Genomic DNA, 17699 nt, shown 5'->3' with positions numbered 1-17699 from the left:
CCTGCCTCTGCCTCCCGAGTGCTGGGATTAAAGGCGTGCGCCACCAATGCCCGGCTAAACCTCATCTCTTATCTTATAATTTTACTATCAAATGCTCATAGTAAGAGTCAGTAGCACACGTGGGAAATGAGCATGATTAAGCTACTTAAGTGATGGATAAAGCTCCTGAAGAAATCATAGCTGAATGTGCTATGACCAGGCAAGACTCAGTTGGAGTAAATGAGTAACTGAGTAACTGAGGGTTGTGGTTGGGATAACGATTAAGGTACCCTCAATACCTTTCCCTGTCATTGTCTGTGCTTCCCGATCCTCATGAATTAGACAGCCCTACTCTGCTGTATGATCACATCTTCAGGAGTCTGCCATGTCACTATGGGTTCAAAGGTCTGACACCTGATATGAACAAAATCTTTTCTTCAGTTCTCTTGTTCAATATTTTGTCACAGTAATGAAAAGTGAAAAACACACGTACACTCTCCAGTTATAACATTTATTTTATTTTTCTCTCTCAAAAAAAAAAACCTTAAAAACAATCTTAGTCTTCGTTTCTGTCATATTTATTCAATAGTACCTTAGCAATTATGCAGAGTTTCTGATAGAACAATGCCCCACAAAACAAAAAAACTATAAGGAATATTAGAGATTTACTTGTGTGCTTTTTAAGATTATTTAACAATAGTTACATAATGGCACACTATGAAATATTATGAGTCACTGACTTTGATGACAAATTATACCATTATAGAAATAAGTATTATACACATAGTCTGGATACAATCTAATTCAATAATTGGTTGGATTTATTTAATATTTGAAGTTCTTAGTGTTTATTAATTTTCTGTGATGATAGGTTTCTTATGACATTTTTATGGTTTATAATATTTTTGAACTCTTCTTTTTCAATATTTTATTAAATATTTTTATTTATTTACATTTCAAATATTATCCTCTTTCCTGGTTTCCTCTCTGCATCCCCCTGCTTCTATGAGGGTGCTCCCCCACCCACACACCAACTCCCACTTCACTGCCCTAGCATTCCACTACACTGGGGATTGAGCCTTCACAGGACCAAGAGCCTCCCCTCCCATTGATGCCACATAAGGTCATCCACTGCTACATGTGCACCTGGATTATAATATTTTTAAAACTCTTCTAAATATAGCATAGCTATGATTGTGGTTGAAATTAGACTGAATTTCATGCATTTTTCCCTTTCTCACAATTCAGTTCTTAATCACATAGTAACTATTATTGCAAAGTGTTTTTCTTTTTTATGATTAGACTGATGATTTGGCTGTATTTATTCAAGAAATGACCTACTGCATATTTTTGTAATAGCTAGATGGTCCTCATGATATTTAATTAAATTTAATTGCTTAAAATCTAAATCCAAGATGTAAACATTGTTAGAAATATTCCAGAATGAGATAAAGATATCCAACTTCTTAACATGAAGAACCTGGACCACATATTTTTATAAATCATGAGATTTGAAGATCAACCATTTGTAGATACTATAATTCAAAAAATTTAAAAATTTATATAATATTCCTAATTTTCCTATGAGTGTGATAATAATTAGTATATCTATCATAGTTTTTTCTTGTTAACCAAGCACTTACAACGCACTGTATATATGATCCACAGATGTTGCAGTGAATTATAAAAGTAAATATCTAATTCGTTACTGGTACATATAATTTGATTTGTCTTTTAATTCACCTTTATTTAGAATTGATTTAAAATTCCGTTTTAGCAATCTATACCTTTTCAGAAGTCTGATAGGAAATCCTTTTACCTGCTTTATATTCCAGCAAATGAAAGTTAAAGACCATTACTAAGATATCGCTGAAATTTGTATAGATAAACCAAGTCAATATTTCATTTTCTGTCCTTGATGACCTATGGTTAATTATTTTACAATTTCTTGGAATGTACTCTAAATTGTAGATGTCTTCCTTCTATCTCAGAAACAATTTACATAAGACATGAAGATGGGCAGATTTATCACTGAAGTTTTGATTATTGGAGAAGATTTAATAGCAGTCCTATTACACTAATAGATCTTAATAAATACTAATTTAATTTTTGGAAGTCTTGTAGAATAATTACTAAGAATTAAGAAATTATCTATTTGTCTCTATAGAATCACTACAAGACAGTACATCTTTTTTGTTCTACAGAAATCTGCTCAAAAGGGTGGGCTAATACCTCGTGAATTTTATATATATTTAATAATAACAGCAATACCATATTTTCTAAAACATAAATTTTTCTAAATTATATTTTCTAAAACATAAATTCTCACCCTTGTCTAAAGAAGCAAATCCGTCATAGGTTTTAACTTTTTGTGGAACAATGCATTGAGGTAAGGTGTAATTTCACGCACAATGTTCTGTTAGATCTAAAGTTGTCTTCTGAGTGTTACTAGTATATTTGAGAAACCGAAATTGTTTTTTGTTTTACTTTTTTATTAATAAACATAATTGCTGGGTACCTACAAAAAATCATGAAGAAAATTCTTTGTTAATTTGATAATTAAAATAATGTTAGATAATGTTAAAACCATAATTATCAATGAAAAGGTATAATTTATGAAAATGTAATATTCATATTTTTATATTTATTAGTATATCACCATCTAATGTTTATGTATTTGTCCACTACATTTAAACAGTTAAAGTATTACCTACTCCTGAGTCTACTTATGTAATAATGCCTCATATACATTACTGTGATGGTTAGCTTTATGTCCACTTTACCTAAGACAGAATCATCTGAGGGGAGTAACCTCAATTGAAAAATGGTCTCCATAATATCCAGCTGTAGGGCAATTTTCATAATCAGTGATTGATGGGGTAGAGCCCTTCCCACTGTGGGTGGTCAAATTCCTGAGCTAGTGGTTTTGCATTCTATAAGAAAGCAAGCTGAGAAAGCCAGTAAGCAGCACCCCTCGGTGACCTGACCACAATATTACCTCCTTCCTCTGGTTTCCATCACTGGATTGCATTCCTGTCCTGACTTTCTTCAGNGATGGACTATAATGTGAATATGTAAGTTAAATGAACCCTCTCTTCCCAAACTNGCTTTTAGTCATGGTATTACATCATAATAATAGTAACTGTAAGTAGGCCAGTTATTATATCTATATTTTTATATTTTAAATCTATTAACATTTCCATTATTTACTGTCAGGCTTGTTATAAAGCTGACTTGGTGTGTGATATTAGAGTATAAGTTCTAAAGTGACTTGCAATTCCTTGGANCAATAGTTTATCCAAGGTGCACAGCCGGTAAGATCCAAAACTTAAGTTTGAAGTTTTGTTTCTTTAATTTTGAAATAAAAAGCTTGGAGATATCCACTCTGCTCTACTTATTCATTCACCATCGTGAAATGAGGATGGCATACATGCATACATAAAATGACAAAGATAAAAGTAAAGAGTTTGGAAAGATAGAATGTGACTGATTGGTAGAGTGCTTGCCTTGCCTGGACAAAAAATTCTGGGTATGATCACTAGCTCTATATAATGGGTAATAGAAACATCCTTTAACATCAACAAACCAAAAAGAGTCAGAACTAGGAAGACTAGAATTTAAAAGATCATCCTTTACTACACAATATGTTCAATGGCAATATGAGTTACAATTTAAACAACAAAATCACACACACACACACACACACACACACACACACACACACACTCAGAGAGAGAGAGAGAGAGAGAGAGAGAGACAGACAGACAGACAGACAGACAGACAGACACACAGACAGACACACAGACAGACACACAGACACACAGACACACAGACACACATAGACACACAGACACACAGACACACACAGTTTTTAAATTTATTTATGAATCACACATAATTCCTACTTATGAAAGTCCATTTTATGAGCTCTACCCAGCTGGATGGTCTTCGTTATTTAATAAGATGTTCTTATTTTAACATGAACAATCATTTTAGAGGAATTGTACTATTTGCCTGAACATGTGCTTTTATGTATTTAAATACTTGGAGAAATGTTACCTTCAGGAAATTTAATAGCCTTAAGGTATTTGGTATTTTCATTTATCCCCCCTTCAATTGAAAATAGATTCTCTTCTCATATGTTATATCCTGCACTCAGTTTCCCCTCACTCTAGACCATCCCAGTTCCTCCTCAAACTGCTCTCCTATCCAGAAATACCCACCTTTATGTCTCTCCTTGGAAAAGGACAGGCTTCTTAGACATAATAACAAAGCACAATAAAATAATAAGTAGTAAAATAAAATAAAAGTTATTACAGAGGAGATGAGCCTTAGAGAAGGCACAAGTATTAGAGAGCCACTCCTTTACAGACTCAGGAGTCTCATAAAAACAGTACATGGAAAGCCCTAACATACCCAGAGGACCTGCTGTAGACCCCCGAAGGACCTGTTCTTGCTGCTTTAGTCTCTGTGAGTTCATAAGAAATTTGGTCAGTTGACTTAGTGGGCCTTGGTTTCCTGGTGCTCCCCAGGCATTCTGGCCCTGACACACTTTCTGCCTGCTCATCCTTGAGGTTCTCTCAGTTCCTAGGGAAGGGACTTGATGGAGATACCCTATCTAAAGCTAAGTGTCCCATGGTCTCTTTTGCTCGGGGTATTGTTTGGCTGTGAGTCTCTTTAATTCTTCCCATGTCCTACAGAAGGAAGGTTCTCAGTGGCTGATCAGTTTTCTCACTGATCTATGAGTATAGCAGAATATTGTTGGGCGTCATATTGTCACTACTTTTGTGTTTGTTAAGCTGAATAATGTTTAAATAATCACCTCCACAGAGTCTACTGGCAGTAAACTCTGTAATTAAAACTATCTCTAGATAGTTTTAGACACAGGTTGTAGAAGCTATATATGCTATAGCATACTTCGATAAGTTTGATAATTCTGATCAAATATGTTAGTTTTTGTCATGTAGTTTTGTGTACATTTGTCAACTCAAATAATACCTTCCACATTTTTATTTCTTCTCTTACCCAGATTAAAATTCTTTCAAAACATTCAACATTTCTTTCCATCTTTTCTTGAATCAATCTGATTCTCCATGTATCTTTGAGCTTCTGCATATATGATGAATGAAGATAAATGATGTCAAAGAAGTTAAGAAAAGAGAAAAACAGAGGTTGTACATTGAAGATGTAATAAAACAGATTCAAGTGAGATGCAAGGTGTCAGAAAGCATTACAGTAAAGAATACAGAGAAGAAATGATGTTGCTCATGCTGATTCCAGACTCAAAGATACCATAAAAATGACTTTGATAAAATGCCATAAAAATTAATACAGTAGTTCCTTTTAGAAGTCAAAATGCCTAGACTCCTATTTGTTGAAAACAAGCAGGCCAGTGTTGACATGTAATTCCTTCCAATGAAGAACTAATATAGCTCCCATTTTCCATTGTTAATTTTACCTAACAGTTTTAAAGTAATTAACTCATGCTAGAAATTAACTCATTTCCAACAAGGACCCGATATTTTCACATTTAATTAGTTAAATCCTCATAATACCCCAGCAAATCTATAGTAATAACCCCACTTTGCAGATAAGAAATGAGTAACATAATTTGTCTAAAGTAATTCATTTTAAAAAGTGACTGAACCAAGACTGATTGTTCAAAATCCAATATTTTCTTACAATTCCCAGCTATGATGACATTTTAACTGCTATTGAAAACATCTCTGCTCATTTACATAGAGATCTGATGTCATAGAACTAGAGCTGAACCCAGATGTGTCCTATAATTCTATTGCTATGTCTCCTAGACACAACTTGTTGATGTTATCAAGTTTATGATGCCTGGCATACATATTGCTGGCTTAAATAGTAAAAATCATATAAAAGCTTCTTTGTAAACTAAATTCTATGATCTTTCAACTAAAAATTACAAGATATATTTGGGTAATGCATTCGTTAGCTGCTTCTGGAATGCCTACCCCACATATTTTCTGTCCCCAGATTAGATCTCTGGCTGGCTTCAATAACAGTTTTTTTGTTATGTGACTTTAGTGTTCAGTGCTAAAATTCTCACTGTAACATTAAGCTTATTATTTATCTACTGACCTTTCTTATATTGAATGTGACCCAAAGCAAGTTCTGTAGCATACATGGTCATAAATTGAAAATAAATCATGCCCAAGACACAAGTTATGTACAGAAGCTAAAATAATATTAATTCATAGACCCTTAGCAAAGAAGGGAAATGGAGGGCTATATATTTTGAAACAAAAGTCCTCTACATGACCTCCTTAAAAATGAAACACTGTTGGTTTTCTTTTTGAAGTATACATCTTTTATTCCACTGTAGGATGGTAGGATGTAGTTATTTCTTTAAAGTAGCAATCTAATAACTATCCTGCAGAGCATAGCATCTGAGAGATCAAACCTACACCTCTAAATACTATGCCCTGGCTGGCAGAAATGTGGCAAATATGTTTTTTGGATATATGAATAGGATCTGAAATTGAACACTTTCTTAGAACTTGATCTTCACTCAGTTGTCGTGAACTTCTTGTTTTTTTCTACCTTGGAAACAATGTATGACTTTTCCACAGTGACTATCTGCTTATAGTAATCATTATTTCACATACTCATATGTGAAACAGAAGAGTATATACTAATTATAGATTTTAAAAACTACAGTAACTAGATAAGCTTATTCTCAAATCAGTATCTCACTCCTTTCTAATTTTAAGAATTTAATATAATATATAAATACATTCAAATATATTAAAATGTTATATAATATATTTACCTAAACATAATTGTATAAATAAAATATTTATTAATAAATTCTAATATATAATTCTTCATAAATATATTTTATATATAAGTAAATTATTTTATAAAATAAATGGAATTTCAACATTTTATCTTTCATTAATAATAGGGACTATAAAGAATTTTATTTGCATTAGAGAACACAACTGAGATTCAATTATATTGTATTCTCAGATGAAAACACAGCTGTGATTCAGGCTCTAACCCTTCCATTCTTATCTTTTTTGTTTAGTGTATTTACTTTTTCAAAGTGTAACTTACATTGCTCAGGCAATAAAATTATGAGCCTCCCATCTTGTACTCCAGGAAGCTGAGATATTTATGTCTGTGTGCCATTGTATAACACTTTTCTAAGTATGCTTGACAGGCATAGTAAAAGGCACAGGCTGGCTGGTGGTGGCACACACCTCACCTTTAATAATCCCAGAATTTAGGAGTCAGAGGAAGGTGGATTTCTGAGTTCGAGGGTAGCCTGGTCTACAAAGTGAGTTCCAGGGCTACACAGAGAAACCCTGTCTCAAAAAAAAAAAAAAAAAAAGAGGCACAGAAGTTGAGTCATGGTATCCCTGGCATTAACAGGGCATATTCTTACTGAGAAATTAGAGATTAGCCTCTCATTCTGACTTCAATTTCAGCCTATTAAGATCTAAGGTATTTTTATAATTAGACAAGTGTATAAATAAAACATGAAATTTTCTGATTAATGCTAATGTGTGCTAAAATACAATCAGACATATGATATTACTATACTTCCTAAAAATAAGAGATAAGCAGTAAATATGAGGGCTTTCTACATATTGTCATATTTTGTGAAAGATTTAGGTCTTTAATCTGACAGCCACACCTACCGGAGCTGTTGTATCCTGTAAAAGCCTACCATTTGACTTCATCTACTTACAGAGTACTCTTAAATAATGCTCAGAATATAGAAGAAAGTTTTGTAGAATGACACACAGTTAAGATACTAAGCAACTCACTATGGTGATACACTTCTTGAATCCCAAGATTTGGGAGGCAGTGGCAGGTACAACTCTGTGAGTCTGAGATTACTCAGGATTACGTAGCAAGTTAATGCCCTGCTAAAGATACACAGGAAAAAAATGACCAAAAAATGTTCTAATTACTAAAGAAATAGATGTAGACTATAAACAGAGAAATATATTAGAAACATATACCAATGATACTCAGATATTAATAAAAGAAAATATGGCTTATTACATAAAAAGTATTCAGACATGTATTTCTTATCATTCTTTATTCCAAAGATGAATCTTCAGTTCTAATTTACATGATTTCTTATATTACTAATAATATCAAAGATGATTTAAATGAATTTATTTGGTGATACATACAGTTCACAATTGGCAGCTATTCAGGTAGTATTATAAGAGTTTGCGTGACATTTTAAGAATTTAAGCTGCTGATAAGTAATGGTATCTTTGAACATTTAGCAAGAACGCCACATAAAAATGAGCAATTTAGATATGACAACCAAAAGGAGACTCAGTTTGGAGGTATAGTAGACAGCCAGGAAAAAAAAATTGCATGTAACATTCTTAGGAAATAGTTGAATGTAAGCTCAAGTGCCTTAAAAAGTATAGCTAAGAACCTTGTGGCCATGTGGCAGATTGCACAGTGGCTTTTTTATGCTACTGGTTCATCCTATCATAGGTCACCTGAAGTCCTATAAGCCCTGGGAACTGTCTTAGCCACTTGTTTATTGTTGTGAATAGACACCTCGACTAAGGCAGCTCTTAAGAATGAAAGCATGTAATTGGTCCTTGATTACAGTTTCAGAGGTTTAGTCCATTATCATCATGGCAAGGGGCATGGTGGCAAGCTGGCAGGCATGACACAGGGGAAGTAGCTCAGTGTTCTACATCTGGATCTGCAGGCAGCAGGAAGTGAGAGACACGGGGACTTTGTTTGGGCTTTTGAAACATCAAAACCTACCCACATTGACAAATATCCTCCAACAAAGCCACACCACCTAATCCCACCTAACTAGTGACACTTCCTGATGACCAAGCATCAAAATAAATGAGCCTATTGAGGCAATGCTTAGTCCAACAATCACAGGAGCCTACATCACTCTGTAGGACCAAGATGATAAGTGAGAAAATGAATACATACTACTAGAAGAAAGCCTTCACTTATCTCAGCCCATCTTGGCTGATTTCTGCCCCACTCCCTATTTCCTGGTGATAGTTCTATGATATTTGATCCATTCAGGTCCCCATGTATTGCTTTAATATTCAATTTGTTCCACACAATAACAAAAAGCTCAGTGACATGTGCGTGTTTTTGTTTCCCTTTCCCTACTGACACAGTGGGATTTCCTAGTGTTACCTCTCAAATTGAGATGTTACACATAAATCATTAAAACCACTCATGAAAGATTACTGCACTGCATGAAATGATGGCAGTAGAATTCCTCTCTGCTTGTGCCTTTTTAATTATGTACTTAATCTTCAAAGCAGTAGCTCATGGACAAAATATAGTTTTATAAAATGTTAAGTTGTGTACGTTAAATTAAACTGTAGGTGCTAAGATGTTGGGCTTGATTTCTATTTTCTCACATTCATCTGTTTGTAGTCCATTTAAGTTTATGTAACATGTAAATGTGCTTTTGAGTAATGCTGTTTGGTGGTAAATCTCTTAGACTTAAAATATTCGTTATTTGAGAATTCTGTACAATGACCCTTTACTATAATCACCCTGTCCTCCAGTGTCTCCCAGATCTACTCTCTCCTCATCCCTACCTTCTGAACTTTATCTTGTTTCAGTTTTAGTCGTGATAAAGTTCAGTTTGTGCTGCCCACATATTTATGGATTTTTGACTTTCCAGTGGAGCATTGTTAACCTTCCAGTGTCAACAATCTTGAAGTAAACTGACTACCCTTCTATCAACAGCTACCAACTGTCCATAGCTCTTCAGCTAAGGGTGGTCTTCATGTACACTTCCCCTGCTGGGATTTGGTCTGGCTCGAATGTATGCTGGGTTTGTGTGCACTGCCTTCACCACTGTAAGTCCACGTATGCTGCTCTTGTGTCTGGAGAAGATGTTTTTGTCTTTATTTACCAACTCTGCGTTTTAATGGCTTCCATTCCCTTCTATGTAGGGAGAAGTTTTGGGAAGAGTTAATAAAATATAGCTGTTTTATTTATGGTTCAGCATCCCACAGGCTCTTGTAGTTTATACCATGGCCAACTGTGGGTTTCAGTCTTAATCATTATCTACTGCAAATAAAAGCTTCTCTGTTGAGGCATAAGAATTACCCAAGGAACTGAAGGGTTCTGCAACCCTATAGGTGGAACAACAATATGAACTATTCAGTACCCCCTGAGCTTGTGTCTCTAGCTGCATAGCAGAAGATGGCCTAGTCAGCCATCATGGGAAGAGAGGCCCCTTGGTCTTGCAAACTTTATATGCCCCATACAGGGGAATGCCAGGGCCAAGAAGTGGGAGTGGGTAAGCAGAGGAGCAGGGTGGGGGAGAGGGTATAGGGGACATTTGGGATAGCATTTGAAATGTAAATGAAGAAAATATCTAATAAAATAATTTTTAAAAAGAAGTATGGTATCATGATAATAACAATAAATCAGTAGGAGTCAGATTTATATAATGTTATTTTAAAATAATACAGGTAGTTAATACCTTCGGGCCTATGACCCATCTAGACATGAGTTTTTAGTTTTCAAATGGTATGGAATAGAGGTTTCATCTTGTCTATGGTATTTAAATTCAACCATAAATTGGTTGGCTATGTCCATGTTTTTCATGCAAATTTTGGGCTAGTGGTCATTGTCTGGCAAGTTAGTTCTGCAGGTGATAGGACTCATATATAATATACTTGACCAATATTTTTCTCCTCTAGTCATGTGCACAGAACATCTAATTGATGTGAATTTTATCCAATAAATACGAGGCTTTCACTTCTGCATCAGCTTGATTTATCCATTCTCTCTGACTACACTATGTGGTGTCTTCAGCAATACAATCTTATTGTCAAGTTCTAGGAGGTAACCAAGGGATATTATAATAGCCTACAATGTTTGGATCTATTAGACCTAAGTAGCAAACAATTTCAAAGGAAGTCTGCTGTATCCAGCATAGAATGGTGCCTTGACTTAGGAGTGGTAAGACAATGAAGAAAGGGCAGACATATAGGCAAATGTACAGAAAAGCTGGACTTAGGGTATACTCAGTTGAGCATACTCCAACTGAGACAAGCAATCTCGGATTGTAAACACCAAGAAAGAGGAAGTAAAAGAAACTAGTGTGGTGTTTTGCTTTGTTTTTAACACATTGATCAATTGTTCATAATTATTCATTCTCACATGCAAAGCCAATATTTTGCCTTAGATCAGAAAATGCCTTTGATGACCAGGGAAGGGTTTTCCAATCTTCCATGAGTCTGAGCCCATGTTCTTTGACATAATTAGCTTATGTCAAACAATACATATTCTCTCAGAAATCTTCTTGTCCAGGACTTCACTCACCCCTAGAAGTCTGAGTAGTAGTTGTCATATTTCTGCCTCTCATGAGGCTTCCTTATCTGTTCTTTGCTTCTCCATCTTTCACTGCCACCTCACATCCTTATGGCTCTGTACCACTTTATCCCTATCACTCAGTGTCAACTCATGATTTACCGCATGACACACCTTTATCACTCATGCCTCATTACATCTCATACCCTCAGCTTCCACCATCACAGTATAACATCAACATACACACGCACACATGTATATGATATGTATCATCCTGCCAGAAGCCTGCCTGGCCTGAAATGGGCTTGAAGTGGGACACACTATTGGACATTGCTTTAAAAACTGATGATCTCCAGATGTAGTTTTAAAGACTGATGGTCTCTTGACTTCTAGCTCTCTAACTATACTGAATGCTTGATGATAACTTCTAAAATATTCCAAAAACTTCATTGCTCATTCTATGGTTAGAAAACACTGGCTTGTTTTTTCTTTACTTTTGTGCTTTATTAAACATTAGAACTCTCTGTGCTTTATTTAACACTTTAAGTTTAAATAAGTACTAGGGAAGCTTAACTCTTTCTTACTGTTCTGTCCATTGTTAAGTTCCAAAACTTACCTCTTTGTTAACTCTTTGTTACTTGTGCTTTAATAAGCATTAAGATCTTGTGAATAACACATGCTGTTCAGCAGCAGGGAATTAAGTAAAAGGATTTATTGCTAGTACTCCTTTCTCTGGTAAGTCAGCCAGAAACTTCTATGGCTAAGCAGGTTAGCTCATTGTGAACCGGAGAGAAAGTAAAGGAAAAGAATTGATGTTTTATATAGTTAAATATGCACAGACACAAATACATTCAAACATTCGTACACCCACACTCTAACTGGGCCCAATCATCTGTCATAAACAACTCCACAAGAATTCATGCATGCTTGCATACATACACATATACCCTCCACAAAATCCATATAGACAAACAGAAATATACATTTGGATGGATGGATGGATGGATGGAACAAAACTCCCCAAACCAAACATTCAACCAAATATTTTATTTCTTTCTTTGGTCTTTTTATACCAAAAGTATAAAAAGACAAAAAGTTTTTTCCTTAGACAAAAAGTTGTTTAGAAAATTACATCAGAGTTAAAATGTTACCTAAAATGGGAGTTACAGAAAGATGTTGATATTAACTTTGAAGCAGTGTTTCATTATAATATACTCATTAAAAAATCAATGCAGGGTAGAGAGATGGCTCAGCTGTTAAGAGTACTGGCTACCCTTCCAAAGGTCCTGAGTTCAATTTCCAGCATCTACATTCTGGCTTGCAACCATCCATAATGAGATCTGATGCCCTCTTTGGGTATGCAGATGTACATGCAGATATACATTAAATAAATAAAACTTAAAAAGAAAAAGTTCAAAGCAACATTTTTTATAAGGCCTTGCCTTATCATAGTGCACACCCGTGACCTTATCCTTGGCCCTAAATGTTTTTCCTTGAGCACAAAATTGTCCCAAGTCTATTTCTCTTTTTAGTATGATTATGAAATCTCATTGGATTTCTTATTATATTGTCTTTACTCACTATTCGGAGGAATGGGCACATTCTAGTTTTTATTCTAACTTTATTACATCTATCTAGCAATTAAGCCCATCTCTATAAACTTTCTTCCTAACATTATTTGAATCAAGTCTGTAATGCTATAGGGCCATTATCTATAGCATCACTACAAGATAGTACATCTTCATAGATCTCTAGGAATCTGCTCAAAAGGTTGGCTCAATACCTAGTCAGTGTTATATATTTAATTATAACGGGAAAAGCATATTAATAGCAGAAATCTTTCCTAAAATGAAAATTTTCTCAGTCTAGAGAAGCAAAACCATTGCAGATTTTAATCCATGGCAGAACCATCTCAGGAAGATCTCATAGTTTTAGCCTCTCCTAGATGACTCCTTCCAGATGATCATCACTTCATCCTTCACCATCTGCCACACCTTTCCCATTGATCGACTCCTAAACCCTCATAACACAAAACCCCTTCACACTAACAACTAACCAACATTCCTGTGTCATTATGTTGAATATCACAACTTTTAATTCTAATTATTTTACATACAAGAATTCTACAGGTTAGTTATCACATATATCCTGGGTTTATACTTCCCACAAAAGTCAGAAAACAGAGACGTGCATTTGTCTTTCGTTCACTTATCAACATCCTTTATTTATGAGAGCTGCTCACTAAATATTTCCTTGAGACGGCAAGATTATTCACAGACTACATGCAAACAGCTCAATTTGTTTTTAATTAAAATTTCAAATTATACACTATGTTTGCCTGATATGATATGACACATATGTCCACAAGACCCTAAAATTGGTAACCCAAGACAGAAAATTATCAGATTGAGTAGGGTACTTTTTCCCCAATTATTAACTAACTATTTTATTTAGATTTGTTGCTATTTAAGAACATTTTAATGCACATATTACAACAAAAATACCAAGCATTATCTGAACAAATACTAATTGAATCTACATAACATTATTCCCAGAGGTAAAAACAAACTGATATTTTAACAATTCTGCAAAAGGATGCAAGAACTTATGAAGAAGATAAAATAAAGCAAACATTATCAGATGACCAAGAATCAACCCAAAAGATAAAACTAGAATAATTAAAAGAGCATATTGATATGAAAATAGATACATAGATGAATGCCAAAATTAAACATCATAGAAGTAAACTCACACACTTGCAACCAAAGTTATGAAATGTGTGTGAAAGAAGAGGAGCATTTTGAATAAAATGATGTTCAAAAGAATGGAAATTAAAAAATCAAATTAAATGCAAATTTAAAATTAAAATAAACCATCATCTATTGCTGGCAACAATATTTAACACAAAATAAATTAAAGGCATGCATAAGAGGCAAGACACTATTAAACCACTAGAAAAAAACAAGAAAATTAGTTTTAAATATGTGAACAGATAATATTTTGCATGAGATGTCCAAACAGAGGGAACAGATTTAAAAACTGACCAGTAAATAAAATCTAAAAGATATTATATACTCAAAACTGAATCAATATCTAGAATAAAGAGACAATCCACAAATGAGAAAATACTAAGAAAGAACTGTACTTACGGCAAGAGACACATAAAAAGAATACATAAGGAAACTAAATAGCTAAAGTAAAATTTAAGGTAAATGTCAACAGACATTGCAATAGACAAGGAATCACCTCACTCAAAAAAAAAAAAAGCCAAAAAAAAAAACAAAAACAAACAAATAAAAAAAAAAACAATTCTCATCAAAGAGCTCAATGATAATAGTCAGAAATGAGTTCTTGATCAGAATACAAATTAATAGCTATAAGAACAGACAGCATGGATTTGGAAGAAAGTATTTAGAACAAAACATCCATATAGTCAGCAATAATAAATTATTTCAGTTTCTTTACATAAAATCTACTCAGACATTATGTAAAGAAATTGAATTAGCTATACCCCAATATCATCATTCTCTTGCTCATTTCCATTCTCCAATATACTGAAACTGATAATCTTTAGTAATTAATGCTTTAAAAATGTACAAGTATATACTTAGGTACTATTCATCAGTAAACCTATAAACACTTGGAAAATTCTTTAGAGTGGAAAGAGGAAGATATTATTTTGTTCTGTGAAATAAGCTGTGCTTATAATGATAATCATTGAGCAGCAGTGATCTTTCTTATCATGTCTAGCAGCTGGCATTTCAGGTCCCTGCTGTTGTACCTGGTTGATTAGTTCTAGGGATAAATAGAATTATATATCTCTTGAGTCTCTTTTCTATAAAATTAATCTTGATTTGTTTCAGAGGTGTGATATTTAAGGACTATCCCAGAAGGACATGCATTGTATGCACTCACTAATAAGTGGATATTAGCCAAAATAGTACAGAATACCCAGGATACAATCCATAGGACTCAAGAAGGTTAATAAGCCTAAGAACCCAAGTAAGGATGCCTCAATCCCACTTGGGAAGGAGAAGAAAGCAATCACAGGGGAAGGAAAAGGGAGGGAGGGATTTGGGTGGAAGAAAAGACAAGGAAGGGAACAGGGGTGTGTAGGGGAGAACAGGACTTAAGCCCCAAGAGCCAGCAGAAAGAATGGAAACAGGGAACCTCTGAAATTAGAAAGTGGAAAGTCTTTCTGGAATGTACCAGAGACCAGGGAGGCAAGAGACTGTCAGGACTCAAAGGGAAGGATCTTAGATGAAATGCCCTATAGTGGGGAGAGGGAACTTGTAGAATCCACCTCCAGTAGAAAGACAGGGCATCAAGTGGAAGGATGAGATTGCCATCCCAGTCTAAAACTCTGACCCAGATTGTTCCTGTCCAGAAGAACTGCAGAGACAAAAATAGAAAAGAACCTGGGGGAAAGGAGGTCCAGTGACAGGCCCAAATTGTGATCCACCTAAGTGAGAGGCTCCAAGGCCTGACATGGTGTAATGGTGTGCTTAGAGAGAGGAGCCTAGCATGGCTGCCCTCAGAGGGACCCAACAAGCAGCTGAAAGAGTCAGATGCAGATACTTACACCCAGCCAATGGTCCAGATGCCAGGACCCTTGTGGTTGAATTAGAGAAAAGCTGGAAGAAGCTAAGAAGGAGGGTGACCCCATAGGTAGGCCAGCAGTCTCAACTAACCTGTGTCCCCAATATGTCTCAGACACTGAACCACTAACCAGGCAGTATACACCAGCTGATAGGAGATCCCTAACATGTATACAACAGAGTACTGCCTGGTCTGGCCTCAGCGAGAAAAGAAGAACCTAACCCTTGAGAGACTTAAGGCACCAGGGAGTGGGGAAGTCTAGTGGGGGAATGTGAGAGACTGGATACATCTTCTTGGAGACAGGGAAGGACGTATGGGATGAGGAATAATCATAGAGTAGACTGGGAGGGGGATAATGTCTGAAATGAAAAAAAAAGATTAAAAATAATAATAATTAATAAAAAGAGAATAATTTGTTTCCCCAATGAAACTTGCTTGAAAAAAAAAACTAAATTTTCATTTGCAAATAGTTATTAATTGGAGACAGTTTCTCCGTTAAAGATGGGATCATGAGTCTACTTTTCTTTCACTCTTAGGACTAAATATTTATGTTCATTTTTCTCAGTTTAGATTTTCTTCATTGATACAATTTCTACTTTCTGGTATTGAACAGATTTATTCATTTCATTCTACTGTTTGTGTTTTCACAGATTAATGAAATTTATCCATTTTTCTCTTCATTGACCTCTATCATATTCTTAAAAGCAACTTTAAGTTTAAAGAAAAATTTGATGCTAAATGGAATTAAAGACAATGGTGACCTCAGGGAAAAATCCCACTAGCTAAGCTTCCAATTTGTGAAAAGAATTAAAAGAAAAGGTTAAGCACTGAACAAAACAAAACAATGCAGAACAAAATCCAGAAAGCTGATACAAATGTAGCAGAACTAGGGTGACAAGCCCCATCAAGCAACAAAACTTGGCAGCTTCAGATATATACTTCTAGTTTTAGAGTCAAGAATACAACAAAGGAGTTTTGCAATCTCCCTCTGCAACTAAGAAAAGCATGTGTCATTCGTGTCCTTGCATGGAGAACCAGAAAGACAATTTTGTGAAGCTTTGAAGGTAAAGCCTGTGTTATATTGGAGTCCTCAGGATGTAGGAGATGGCAGAGGGATGGAACACTGCCAAGGAAGCTACAGACTTGTGTGGAACCAACAGAAGAGAGAGTATGTTTGCAGCCAACAAACCAGAGGAGAGTTGACTATATGAAGAACGTTTTGTCATTGGATTTTAGCATTTGCTCTGCAGGTTTTCAGTCTTGTGGTCTACTATTTCTTTACTGTGAACCCCTTTTTTCTCTTTTGGAATGACAAGGTGAATTCTGTTCTATTGTAGTTGGAAGTATGGGATTCATTTTGTTGTTGCTGTTGTTTTTGTTTTTAATTTGTTTGTTTGTTTGTTTTTAATGTGGGGTTAGAGTTGAGACACTGCCATGAGTCTCAGAAGAGACTGAACTTTGGAGTTTTATGCATGGTTGAAACTGTGATAGATTACGGAGAGGTTTGAAGTCAGACTAAATACCTTTTGCATTTTGATATGTTACAAGCCTATGGGGGTGAGGGAGTAGAATATGGTGGTTTGAATAAAATGATACTCCTCCATAATCTCATGTATTTGATTGTTTAATCAGCAGGAATGGAACTATTTGAGAGGATTAATTAGGAGGTGTGACCTTGTTGGAAGAAATCTGTCACTGGTGTTTTTTAAAACTGTAGATTTCAAGTCTATGCCAGGCTCAGGTTCCCTCTCCCTCTCTCTCTCCCTCTCCTCCCTCTCCCTCTCCCTCTCCCTCTCCCTCTCCCT

Source organism: Mus pahari, chromosome 12 (assembly GCF_900095145.1).
Source record: "Mus pahari chromosome 12, PAHARI_EIJ_v1.1, whole genome shotgun sequence".
NCBI classification, from domain to species: domain Eukaryota; kingdom Metazoa; phylum Chordata; class Mammalia; order Rodentia; family Muridae; genus Mus; species Mus pahari.
This window is presented reverse-complemented; position numbering follows the sequence as displayed.